This window comes from Culex quinquefasciatus, chromosome 1 (genome assembly GCF_015732765.1).
Source record: "Culex quinquefasciatus strain JHB chromosome 1, VPISU_Cqui_1.0_pri_paternal, whole genome shotgun sequence".
Taxonomy (NCBI): domain Eukaryota; kingdom Metazoa; phylum Arthropoda; class Insecta; order Diptera; family Culicidae; genus Culex; species Culex quinquefasciatus.
In genome coordinates this window covers 31713799-31725886 of record NC_051861.1, presented here as the reverse complement: position 1 = coordinate 31725886, position 12088 = coordinate 31713799, and the positions used below count along the sequence as shown (strand labels likewise).

The window sequence follows — 12088 nt, the reverse complement described above, 5'->3', positions numbered from 1 at the left end:
ATGCCCCTTGACTTGACAAGGCCCAGGGTATTATCGAAATTATGGGAACTATCGGTTATTTATTCCCTAAAGTTACTGTCTACACAAAAAAATCAAGCAGATTTTGACTCTTTTTACAATCATATTGTTGAAGTGTTAAATCCGTAAGTTTGACAATTTTGGAATAAAAATACAAAAACTTCCTTAGCTGCTGTGCAACTCAAGTCGATATTGCAATACATAATAAAACAAAAATAAATTGTTTATTGTGCTTATAAAATTCAATACTTATTGAAATAAGAATTCAAAAATCATAGCCCTGAGTAAATTTTCTATTGAACCGCGAACTTGATCGGAAAAATTGCAGCTTATCAAACATTTGTTTTTTAAACCGGGTCCGGTGGTGTAGGTAATGGTAATCGTAGTTGCTTCTCCCCCCTCGCCAAAGAAATATATCAAGGAATACTCAACAACAAAAAAAACAATCAAAGCCTAGTAGCTTGAGTCTATTACACAAATTAAAACATTATTTCCCGAACCATTCATTTAGAATAACGAGAATAATATTCTAATAGAGAAAAGCATACGTTTAAGTCATTTAAGAGAAATTTGTCGAATTTTAACTAAACTTAAAATATTTTCCCGGTTTTTCAGTCGAATTCCCGAGTTTTTCCCGGTTTTCTCCCGATGGAATAAATTCCCGGGTTTTTCCCGGTTTTCCCGGTTTTTTCCCGAGGTGGTCACCCTGTGGTAGAGGACGTTCCAACCAGCGTTGCCACATGTACAGATATTTTTGGCACATACCAAACACTCAAACTAATTATTTTTACAGTTAAAATACACTTGAGTAGTTTTTGTAAACTGCACTAAAAAGATAAACATTTTTTGCATCTTTTTACTTGTTTAGTTTTTGATAAAAAGGTGCAGTGGTAATGCTACAGGCATAACCATCATGACGAAGAACTTCGGACACAAAAGTTAATGATTTTTTTTATAGTTTTATTATTTGCGTTTCTTGGCCACAAAATCAATCACGAAATGGTTATTTCTTAAGATCTATTTATTTCTGCTCTAAGATCTTATGGTATTTCTGCTCTAAGATCTTATGGTATTTTGACGTTGGATAACGTCTAAAGTTTTGAAACGCTTCACAGCTAATCGTAATGTCAAGATTGTCGTGCCAGTTGATTTGAAATCATTTCATCAATTAAACTTTTGGCATTGAACAATTTTTTAGAAATATTTTGAAATAATTGAAAGCCATTATCAGGACTCCAATTCATTACAAAGAGCCAGTCTGAACCATGTGTTAAAGATTTTCTTTGCATCACAACAAATTTGAATCACATTAAAAGATTTATTCCCACACATTACAAGACTTTTTTCTCGTTTTGACGATTCTACGGCGTTCTCTCTGCCTTCCTACGGCATTCGCCACCTAGATTTCTTCGTTCCACGAAATCCCAAAACGAAAATCTATTTCATTTGCGTACTCAAATCACTCTCGACAGTCTACGAGGAAGGGACGACACAGCGGCAACAAAGATAGCTGAAGGCGGAGAAGCATCGTGGCGAAGGGGCAGACCGAACCTGGAAGGGTTCAATGTTGTTCGCGATGGGGAAATGTTTTGGCAAGGCTCTTGCCAGCCATCGGCGACAGCCAAGTAAATTTCAACAGCAAGCATTAAAAAGCCCTTTTTAGGGCTCAAATTGATTACGAAAGAGTTATTCTCAATTTCAATAATTTCGCAATTATCGATTTATTACCCCCAGCGATTTATTACTCATATTGCCAAAAAGTTCAAGATGGTATGTCAGAGACATAACCGAAAGACATAGGACCAAACATTTTGAATGAGTTTTTGGATTGCTAGTGAAATCTGGGATAAGATTATTGTATTTTGTTTCATAGATTTGTCGGCAAAATTGTCATAAATGTTCCCCCAAGGTGAACTTTCCATTAGGGCACTGGCAACTCCAGGTTGTGGCCACTTCTGTCGAAATGGCCATTTGCAGGTTCAATATCAAAACAATGAATTTTGATACCCATATTGCCAAAACTCGTATGGTTCTGTAAAGGCCCTCCGGGCCCCGGGGAACCTTCTTTGAGGGCACCGGCCAATCCAGGTTTTAGCCACCACTGCCGAAATGACCATTATCATGTTCAGTATCAAAAACCATGAATTTTGACTCGTATGGTTCTGTAAATGTCCCCACAGACCCCGGGGGAACCTGCTTTGAGATCACCGGCCACCCCAGGTTGTGGCCACTACTGTCGAAATGGCCATTTTCATGTTCAGTATCAAAAACCATGAATTTTAATACCCATATTGCCACAACTCGTATGGTTCTGTATATGTCCCCCCAGGCCCCGGGGGAACCTTCTTTGAGGGCACCGGCCACTCCAGGTTTTGGCCAACACTGTCGAAATGGCCATTATCATGTTCAGTATCAAAAACCATGAATTTTGATACCCATATTGCCACAACTCGTATGGTTCTGTAAATGTCCCCCCCAGGCCCCGGGGGAACCTGCTTTGAGATCACCGGCCACTCCAGGTTTTGGCCACCACTGTCGAAATGGCCATTTTCATGTTCAGTATCAAAAACCATGAATTTTGATACCCAAATTGCCACAACTCGTTTGTTTCTGTAAATGTCCCCCCAGGCCCCGGGGGAACCTGCTTTGAGATCACCGGCCACTCCAGGTTTTGGCCACCACTGTCGAAATGGCCATTTTCATGTTCAGTATCAAAAACCATAAATTTTGATACCCATATTGCCAAAACTCGTAGGGTTATGTAAAAGGCCCTTCGGGCTCCGGGGGAACCTTCTTTGAGGGCACCGGCCACTCCAGGTTTTGGCCACCACTGGCGTAAACAAAATCTTTGAACGAATTGGGGGAAGCTTCCTGACTGACCCGGCTGTGCATCCCGGGGCCGTGACCAATTACACGAGCTCGTAGTAGATTCGTTGTACTAACCCATACAACAGGGCTACAACAATTTTCACACAGTCTACTAGGTTAAGCGATTTTGCTCCACTGCCTAAAAGTTGCCTCCGCTGGCGGTTTTGCTCGTCCCCGGGTGTATCTGTAGTTGGTCGCAGTCTTTGATGGCCTTTTCAGGTGACGAATTTAGATACATCAATCGAACATCCGTGGAAGGGAAACTCGACGCATCGAACCCAATCAGCGTGTACCATGAAACGGGAGTGTGTGTGTATGTGTGTGTGAACGCGCATTTGGCAATTTTCTTGAATCTGCCATCCTACCAGCCCGGGAGCATGTTGACAGCTCCCATACAAACTGAGCGTACCTCTTTTTGTGGGCCCACTGGGCCTAAGATGGCGGCCTTTGATATCATCTAGCCAAACATTTGAAAATGGCGAATAGTTTAAATTAATATAGTTTTTGCCTACTTTCGGTTTAAAACGACAAAATAAGCATTCTGGAATCATTTTCTTGAAAAACTTGTTTAAAGATACGCCACGTTAAAATATTAGTCTCGAACAGTTGGAGGGAGCGTGCCGCGAAAGCCGTCACGGAAAAAAAGTTTCCCATGCAAATTTTGAGTTGCGTTTTTAATGGGCGGACTCCGACGAGGTCCACATGCCATCTGTCGGTGGATACGCGCAATTCACGAAAACTGTCATGTTAGGGGACGGCTGCATCCTACGGCATTTGGTGTGTCATTCTACGGCATTCGCACACAATTTGCCCTCTTCGGTGCTGCTCTCCGATTCTCTCTCTCTCTCTAGAAAATAAAGGTAATTTTTCAGAAGAAATCCTTCTCCGGAAGAGAGAATTTGCGTTGCTAGGGCTCTCTCTCTCCCTGCTGCTGCTGCTTCACCCGTCTGCGGCTCAGATATGAGCCGACCCGACTTGTTCAGCATCTCGGTGGCAACTAAGTGGAGTGGAAAGGGTAGAACGCATTTTTATACTTCTACTTCGCTATTACTTCCCCTCTTTTTGTCACTGCGCGCGCCCCCGTACATACACACGTATTTGCTTTCGCATCGAAGGGTAAATCTGCTGATGTGGTTGTATTCATCTGGATTCGAACGAAACGACACCAACACGGTGATTCTTGTTTTGCGTTTGGCGCATCGGCCAACAATTTGGCAACGCAGCAGGCTCAGATTTTTTAGGGGTTTTGTTAATTTGATTTGGTTAACCGCGGTGGATTTTCTTGAAATAATTCGAACTGTCAAAAATCCACCAAAGCATCTATCACATTGATCGCACAAAAATCAGTGGTAGAAAAGTATCCACCGGTAGATGCTTTGTTGGATTTTGACAGTTCGAATTATTTCAAGAAATTCAACCGCGGTTAACCAAATCAAATTAACAAGAGCCCTTTGGACTGCACGCGCTTACACTCACACACACATATGTAATCGCTCGTAAATTTCGAGGTGATTCTGATTCCGAGGCTGGATTTAATTTCATTTCCGTTTTGCGTAACCGTGCAGCAACATCACAGAGGAGCAGCTACATTTTGATACCTTTATTGCCCCAACTCTTATGGTTCCGCCAATTTCAAATTTCATGTCCAGTATCAAAAACCCTGAAGTTTGATACCCATATTGCCCCAACTCTTATGGTTCCGCAAATGTCCCCTTATCGGAACATCCCAGGGGCCTCCGGCCACTCCAGGTGGTGGCCACTATTGCCGAAATGTCAAATTTCATGTCCAGTATCAAAAACGCTAATGTTTGATACCCAAATTCCCCCAACTCTTATGGTTCCGCAAATGTCCCCCTATCGGAACACCCCCGGGGCCTCCGGCCACTTCAGGTGGTGGCCACTACTGCCAAAATGTCATATTTCATGTCCAGTATCAAAATCCAGGTGGTGGTCACTACTGCCAAGCGCTTGGTGGCGCTTGCGAGAGGAGCTGAGCTCCTCTCGCTTCGGTGGTAGACCACCGACTGAAGCCAACCTTCAGATTTCCCATGGTTTTGTAGGGAATCGGGAAGGCTAGTTCCTGAAAACGCCACCTGGTGGCGCTTGCGAGGAGCTGAGCTCCTCTCGCTTCGGTGGTAGACCACCGACTGAAGCCTGCCTTCAAATTTCCCGTGGTTTTGTAGGGAAGAGAGAAGGCTGGCGCTCGCGAAGAGCTGAGCTCCTCTCGCTTCGGTGGTAGACCACCGACTAAACTAATGCTGTGGAGGGAGTGGCGTTTATATTTATATCAACCGTCGGCCGCGCTGCTTCTGTGATTTTCCCCTCTGCTTGGGGAAGGTGTTTCATTTATCGGTTTCATTTCGCTTCGCGAAATTTTGGATTGCTACCCTGTATAGAGCCCTAAGACGAAGTTCTTCGTCAAAAAAGTGACTGTTTGTACTGAAATGACTATTATGCAGTTGAACTCTAAAAATATTGTAATTTTAAAATATCTAAAATTTTAAATAACAATTTTAAAATAAATTTTCAAAGAAAGATATTTTTTCAAATGTTCTGAATTTGAACACAATTTGATAGGCATTCTATTGTTGAAAGATTCCCAAATAACTAAAAATATCTTATAAAATACTACTGAAAACAGATTTTTGAAATTCCATTAAATGTTTTACAGTAAAAATTGTTAACAGTCCGTCTTGATTATCCGAAGGTTTGAACAATAAAAAACAATTCGTATTTTTTTTATTTTCTTACTTTAAACTTCAAATTCGAGTTTAGCTACTAAATTTTAGTCACTGTTGAGTGGTTGACTGCCTATTAAATTTGAAAATTCATTTTTTTCAACATTTCATTTTAGCCCAAAATGGCCGCTATCTTGGATTTCATAATTCTAAATCATTTTCAAATAGTTTATGCTGGTGCAAATTTTATTGAAACTTTTGTCTTCCCCATCAAAATTGGCCCGAAAAATCAGGGGCAATTTAAAAAAAAATAACTTCAAAATTATAATGAGGGAGCGGCCGTGGCTGACTGGTTACGGTGTTCGCTTTATAAGCGAATGGTTCTGGGTTCGATGCCCATCTGCTCCCAACGAGAAATTTAAGAACATAGAAATCTGAAATGATGAATATGAACAAAAATCAAAGTCGCTAGAGGCGGGGTTCGATCCCCGTCCTTTGGATTGGTAAGCAAAAATGCTAACCACTACGCCATGACGACTTGGTGAGCGTGGACTGGAATTAGGAATACTGTTACAGAGAGCGAGTTGTGGCGCTATAACCACGGCAAATAGTGTCCAGGGCATTCGTGGAAATACAATGTCCCATCCCAGAGGGTCCCGGAGTACCAAAACCATCTAAACATGGTGCTCCCAACGAATACAACAAAAATCTCGGAGCGTATGGTGGTGTGTCCCCACGCTTCTTCCTCCCCTGTCGATTCAGAATTGTGTTGTTGTTCGAACACTCAGTGCTCAAACTCAACCCAATTACGAGTCATCTCTGCGATACGGCTTTACGCAGTAGGCCTGGCCGCTTTAACGCTTGTGATGTTTCAATGCATTCTAATGCAATGGCGCACTACAAACGTTAATAAATGACAAGAAGAGTGCTAGGCGTCATCTAACCTAAGGCACTCTCCAGGATCCCTTCGAAAGATTGGCTGCGCTAGGGTCTGATTAGATTAGATTAGATTAGAAAAATAACTTCAAAATTATAATGAAAATTTTAATGGAATCAAGTGAAATCAATTTTAGATTCATTCACCTGCGTTCAGAATCATTTTTAGCATGTTTGGGTTGATTTAAAAATCATTTGAATTGAAGATTTTCGATGTTTATTGTTTTTTTTCGCTAATATTTTTCTTTTCGTTAAATTTTACATTATTTGAAAACTAATGATTGCAAAAAACTAAACTAGTGTAGAATGCATTTTAAAACACTTTTTACATGCAAATGTTGAAACTGTGAATTTTTATTTAAATATTTATGTTTTTTTATTTTTTTCCGAGGCTTTCGGATAATCGAATCTGAACTGTGTTCTTATTTTTAACGGCGCACATCAAGCTAAGGCTGTTTGCACCACGATTTTTGGTACGCAAATTTTAGTATTATCGAAATTATGGGAACTATCTTTTTTTTTTTTTTGGGAGGGTGGTCCAGCCGCACATCGTTGATGTTGAAACCTCTAAACTGGGCCCTCGTCCTGTCATGTCCGTCAGTAGTCTTGTCGTACATTACAACTAGAATCAGATCTGCCAATGAATTAGTACACTTCGACCAAATAAATACTGACGCTGTATGGATCTGACTCTAGAATAAATGCACAGTTGTGTGTTATTCATAAGTCCAAAATGTTCAATCATTCATATAAGTCCAAATATTCATTTGCTAACTACTTTGGATTGAAAATCTAAACTTTAATCTAAAATCCTCTAAACGTCTAAACTTAATGTTCAAAACTTAACATTCCTTTAACTGTTGTAGTACTACTTTTATCAAAAACAATAAAAATTTATGAACTGATATACAAATAGGACAGAATCGCGATTTGAAAAAGAAATGACCATTTGCGTCAAAAGATCTGTAGTTCCTCGATTCGCAACAATGGTCGATACAACCATAATCCGAAAACCGTTAGTTCAACAGATCAACGAATTTTGTCCGATATCATTACATTATTGATTGATCGAGACTCTATGGACAATTTGACATAAAAGAATGCCTAGTATTCTACATCAATCAAAGTTTATTGACAGCATTACTCTAACTTAATAATTGCAACTAAATTTAACATCAAAAAGATTTGGAAAGGATACAGATTTATTTTAAATGCTAATGCTAAGCAACAAATCAATTGTACTATCCTGAAGTCCCGACCTAAATCCCACATTGTGATAGTGAAAAAGTGACAGAAGCAGCGGTGTCTTGTGCAATTGTGTTATTTTCACTATCGGAGAACTACTTAGTTCACGAAGACAGCTTATCGGTCAACGCTTAAGCCCTGGGGCTGCGGCAAAGCGAGTTCTCGTAGCATGAAGTGGTGTCCATAGTGCTTATAAAAAAGAATGTATACCCAAATTTTAACTAATGAACTAGGATCAAATCATGCCCCTTGACTTGACAAGGCCCAGGGTATTATCGAAATTATGGGAACTATCGGTTATTTATTCCCTAAAGTTACTGTCTACACAAAAAAATCAAGCAGATTTTGACTCTTTTTACAATCATATTGTTGAAGTGTTAAATCCGTAAGTTTGACAATTTTGGAATAAAAATACAAAAACTTCCTTAGCTGCTGTGCAACTCAAGTCGATATTGCAATACATAATAAAACAAAAATAAATTGTTTATTGTGCTTATAAAATTCAATACTTATTGAAATAAGAATTCAAAAATCATAGCCCTGAGTAAATTTTCTATTGAACCGCGAACTTGATCGGAAAAATTGCAGCTTATCAAACATTTGTTTTTTAAACCGGGTCCGGTGGTGTAGGTAATGGTAATCGTAGTTGCTTCTCCCCCCTCGCCAAAGAAATATATCAAGGAATACTCAACAACAAAAAAAACAATCAAAGCCTAGTAGCTTGAGTCTATTACACAAATTAAAACATTATTTTCCCGAACCATTCATTTAGAATAACGAGAATAATATTCTAATAGAGAAAAGCATACGTTTAAGTCATTTAAGAGAAATTTGTCGAATTTTAACTAAACTTAAAATATTTTCCCGGTTTTTCAGTCGAATTCCCGAGTTTTTCCCGGTTTTCTCCCGATGGAATAAATTCCCGGTTTTTCCAGTTTTCCAGTTTTCCCGAGGTGGTCACCCTGTGGTAGAGGACGTTCCAACCAGCGTTGCCACATGTACAGATATTTTGGCACATACCAAACACTCAAACTAATTATTTTTACAGTTAAAATACACTTGAGTAGTTTTTGTAAACTGCACTAAAAAGATAAACATTTTTTGCATCTTTTTACTTGTTTAGTTTTTGATAAAAAGGTGCAGTGGTAATGCTACAGGCATAACCATCATGACGAAGAACTTCGGACACAAAAGTTAATGATTTTTTTTATAGTTTTATTATTTGCGTTTCTTGGCCACAAAATCAATCACGAAATGGTTATTTCTTAAGATCTATTTATTTCTGCTCTAAGATCTTATGGTATTTCTGCTCTAAGATCTTATGGTATTTTGACGTTGGATAACGTCTAAAGTTTTGAAACGCTTCACAGCTAATCGTAATGTCAAGATTGTCGTGCCAGTTGATTTGAAATCATTTCATCAATTAAACTTTTGGCATTGAACAATTTTTTAGAAATATTTTGAAATAATTGAAAGCCATTATCAGGACTCCAATTCATTACAAAGAGCCAGTCTGAACCATGTGTTAAAGATTTTCTTTGCATCACAACAAATTTGAATCACATTAAAAGATTTATTCCCACACATTACAAGACTTTTTTCTCGTTTTGACGATTCTACGGCGTTCTCTCTGCCTTCCTACGGCATTCGCCACCTAGATTTCTTCGTTCCACGAAATCCCAAAACGAAAATCTATTTCATTTGCGTACTCAAATCACTCTCGACAGTCTACGAGGAAGGGACGACACAGCGGCAACAAAGATAGCTGAAGGCGGAGAAGCATCGTGGCGAAGGGGCAGACCGAACCTGGAAGGGTTCAATGTTGTTCGCGATGGGGAAATGTTTTGGCAAGGCTCTTGCCAGCCATCGGCGACAGCCAAGTAAATTTCAACAGCAAGCATTAAAAGCCCTTTTTAGGGCTCAAATTGATTACAAAAGAGTTATTCTCAATTTCAATAATTTCGCAATTATCGATTTATTACCCCAGCGATTTATTACTCATATTGCCAAAAGTTCAAGATGGTATGTCAGAGACATAACCGAAAGACATAGGACCAAACATTTTGAATGAGTTTTTGGATTGCTAGTGAAATCTGGGATAAGATTATTGTATTTTGTTTCATAGATTTGTCGGCAAAATTGTCCTAAATGTTCCCCCAATGTGAACTTTCCATGAGGGCACCGGCAACTTCAGGTTGTGGCCACTACTGTCGAAATGGCCATTTGCAGGTTCAATATCAAAACAATGAATTTTGATACCCATATTGCAACAACCCGTATGTTTCGGTTAATGTTATCCTGGGCCCAAGAGGAACCTGCTTTGAGGGCACCGGCCACTCCAGGTTTTAGCCACCACTGCCGAAATGGCCATTATTATGTTCAGTATCAAAAACCATGAATTTTGATACCCATATTGCCAAAACTCATATGGTTCTGTAAAAGGCCCTCCGGGCCCCGGGGGAACCTTCTTTGAGGGCACCGGCCACTCCAGGTTTTGGCCACCACTGCCGAAATGGCCATTTTCATGTTCAGTATCAAAAACCATGAATTTTGATATCCATATTGCCACAACTCGTATGGTTCTGTAAAAGGCCCTCCGGGCCCTGGGGGAACCTTCTTTGAGGGCACCGGCCACTCAAGGTTTTGGCCACCACTGTCGAAATGGCCATTTTCATGTTCAGTATCAAAAACCATGAATTTTGATACCCATATTGCCACAACTCATATGGTTCTGTAAATGTCCCCCCAGGCCCCGGGGGAACCTGCTTTGAGATCACCGGCCACTCCAGGTTTTGGCCACCACTGTCGAAATGGCCATTTTCATGTTCAGTATCAAAAACCATAAATTTTGATACCCATATTGCCAAAACTCGTATGGTTCTGTAAATGTCCCCCCAGGCCCCGGGGGAACCTTCTTTGAGGGCACCGGCCACTCCAGGTTTTGGCCACCACTGGCGTAAACAAAATCTTTGAACGAATTGGGGGAAGCTTCCTGACTGACCCGGCTGTGCATCCCGGGGCCGTGACCAATTACACGAGCTCGTAGTAGATTCGTTGTACTAACCCATACAACAGGGCTACAACAATTTTCACACAGTCTACTAGTTGTTGTTGTTAATTTATTTATTTCTGGCAGCTTTAACCTTCTTGGTCATTCGCTGCCCTACACAGTCTACTAGGTTAAACGATTTTACTCCACTGCCTAAAAGATGCCTCCGCTGGCGGTTTTGCTCGTCACCGGGTGTATCTGTAGTTGGTCGCAGTCTTTGATGGCCTTTTCAGGTGACGAATTCAGATACATGAATCGAACATCCGTGGAAGGGAAACTCGACGCATCGAACCCAATCAGCGTGTACCATGAAACGGGAGTGTGTATGTATGGTGTGTCATTCTACGGCATTCGCACACAATTTGCCCTCTTCGGTGCTGCTCTCCGATTCTCTCTCTCTCTCTCTCTCTCTCTCTCTCTCTCTCTCTCTCTCTCTCTCTCTAGAAAATAAAGGTAATTTTTTAGAAGAAATCCTTCTCCGGAAGAGAGAATTTGGGGCTCTCTCTCCCTGCTGCTGCTGCTTCAAGCGTCTGCGGCTCAGATAGTTATTATGAGCCGACCCGACTTGTTCAGCATCTCGTTGGCAACTAAGTGGAGTGGAAAGGGTAGAACGCATTTTTATACTTCTACTTCGCTATTAATTCCCCTCTTTTCACAAGCACGCAAGATTTTTTCCTCATTTTGCCGTTCCTACTGCATTCTCTCTGCCTTCCTACTGCATTCGCCACCAAGATTTTATCGTTCCGCGATATGCCAAAACAAAAATCTATAAATATAGGTCGATTTGTCATTTTCGCAATCATTTCACTCTCGACTTTCAAAGAGGAAGGGACGACGCGTCAGCAAATGAGGAAAGGTTAAGGCGAGAAACAGACACGGTAGTCTCGAGCTGGGCCGCAGTTCCCGGTCGGACGAGTCAACCAAACCGGGAATACCTGACGGCGGAGATGCTTGAGCTGAGGATAAAGTTGAAGCGTTCAACGTCGTTTCGATGGGGCTTTTTCTGAGCCAGTGTTTTTTGAAGGCTGTTGCCAGCAATCGGCGACGGCTCCAAATTTTCGAAAAGTTATTCTGACTTGTGCATTTTTGCAGCAGGCGATTTTTCTCTCTCCGTGCTCACACACACACACACACACACACAAGCGCGTATGACATTCTACCACACAGAAACAGTGGTTTCATGCTAACTCTGTGGTGAAATGATTTTTATTCGATCTTTTTTTAAATTTTTAGGGAACATTCTTAGAGGGAAATTTTGAAGGAACAACTCTTTCGTGAGATATTTGGTGGCCCT

At 40.7% G+C, this 12088-nt stretch overlaps 1 protein-coding gene and 1 long non-coding RNA gene across 2 annotated transcripts in view; one reads left to right on the top strand and one right to left on the bottom strand.

The window, feature by feature from the left end:
* LOC119769475 overlaps nt 1-12088 on the bottom strand; it is a 49734-nt gene that overhangs the window by 24308 nt on the left and 13338 nt on the right. The gene's annotated exons all lie outside the window — the stretch shown is intronic.
* On the top strand, nt 2955-11210 carry LOC119765579. Its single transcript, XR_005276828.1, has 2 exons — nt 2955-3002; nt 10925-11210. It is a non-coding gene; the product is annotated as an uncharacterized LOC119765579 (long non-coding RNA).